We start from the raw sequence: 1893 nt of genomic DNA, 5'->3' as shown, positions 1-1893 counted from the left end.
CTCTCTCTCTCTCTCTCTCTTCCCCTTTACCTTTCTCTCAATAAACTTCACATTCAAGCTCTTCTGTAAGGCATATTTGTCTCCTGCTGGCTGTGAGTTTTCTGGTTCTCACCCTCCAAACTTTCTCTTGCTGTTTTACAACTCTGCACCCCAGGTTGCTCCCTGAGCCCCCCCCCCCCCCGCACACCTTTTACTCCTGGCCTTCACTGAAGCAGCACACCCCTGCTGACTGCAGCCCTACAGGTCATCAGTTCCTCAGTCTCCCAGGCTGTCTCCCCAGGCATAGCAAAGGGCTTTGCAGCACTATGGCAGCAGCAAGGCACAGCCCACACTGAGGCCATTCTGAAAGGCCTTCGGTCCATTTTTCAGGAGCAGGGGATGGCAGAGTCAATACACACCTGGCAGAAGCATGGCTATTTAACAACTTTCATGAACCAAATTGGCAGCTTTGCCAATTTGACGACTTATCTTCATGCATTGCCGGACCTTCAGAGTTATGACAGTGACATGCAAGCCTTTTGAAGAAAATAGAAGAGAAAAAGTAAAACATAAACTGGGAGGGTAAAGCGTTTATCACTCATTGTTTGAGAAACGGCCATCGACAGATATTGGCCTACTGCTCTTAAGCATCTTAAAATACTGGTTGAATACATCATAGATGAAGTAGTAGATGATTAAGATTCATCTTATTAGAACATTAAAATTCTAACTTAATGCAGTTTTGAAATATTCTCATCCTCAGTGGTGATGTCAATTTTTCAGAGAGTAAAGTGGCATATAGCAGAGCCATTCTAGGTAGTGGTAAAGAAGTTAAGCTGGCAAAGAGGTGCTGGTTTTAGGAAGCAGAGATGGGGGCAGATTATGAGAAACTGTCAAACTGAAACCAAAGATGGTCACCGTGGTAGAGACTGAGCAGGTGGTAATGGATGGACGTAAGAAATATGGACAAGGAGCATGAAGATGTGTCTTAGACAATTTTAAAGGAGACTGCTATCAGGTTCTCATAGAAGACTATATTCCATCACTGAAGAGGTACACCAAAGAAAGGAGAGAGTTTGATTATGTGATTAATGATTGACAACTGTACCGATCTCTACATCTCCAGAAGAAGATTCCACATGGGAATTTCTCAGACTGATTCTTGGCATGTCAATGTAAGTTCTGAAACAGGATGGGAAATACTTCACACAGGGGAATTGTGTCAGTTTGACTGAAGCACTGTTGCCTTATAAAGAACAGTGTGGAGAGAGGGGGAATGGGCAGAGCTTGTCTCTTAAAGGGACCTTTAGCAGTTACGTACAGACTACATAGTAATGTACAAGCCATAGGACCTTGGGCTGGCCTGGGTACTGCCTGGGTGCATCCTGCCTGGTGACAGGGGTTAGCATAATGCCTGAATCCTAACAATATTTAATAGTTATGTCTTTAATGTCTTGGTTTGTTCTTGAATTGTTGTTAGAAAGAGACGCACATACACGCAGATATTCAGTAGATAACATAGCTATGTTCTTCAGTTTGAGATTCCTAAGTAATCATATACTTTTGAGAACTATAAATATTTAATTCAATTATAAGATATATATTATTTTCTAAAGTAAATAAGGACTTTTGAGTCTTGTTCTAAATGCTGAATTTTCCATGAACTTATAACTGCTATAAATATAAAGTTGACTTCTTCCAAAAAACAAATCTTATTTGCTATGAGTGTGGCTGATCACCAAACTCCTTGAATAACAATGAAAGATCTCCACATCCTTTTCTATCAACTACCTTTGAACAAATAGTAAACATGTATTTTTCTATCACAAAACATCATAATGAAATCTGGAAATTGTGAAGCAGGAATATCTGATTTTAAACTGTTAATAGAATTATTTACATTATGAAACAACA

The 1893-nt window shown here is 40.1% G+C and overlaps 1 pseudogene; it reads left to right on the top strand.

The window, feature by feature from the left end:
* LOC101993895 overlaps positions 1–1311 on the top strand; it is a 1577-nt pseudogene extending 266 nt beyond the window's left edge.
* The last annotated feature ends 582 nt before the right edge of the window (positions 1312–1893 follow it).

This window comes from Microtus ochrogaster, chromosome 7, assembly GCF_000317375.1.
Source record: "Microtus ochrogaster isolate Prairie Vole_2 chromosome 7, MicOch1.0, whole genome shotgun sequence".
NCBI classification, from domain to species: Eukaryota; Metazoa; Chordata; class Mammalia; order Rodentia; family Cricetidae; genus Microtus; species Microtus ochrogaster.
Note: the sequence above shows the minus strand (reverse complement) of the source record. Positions and strands in the feature narration are given on the sequence as shown.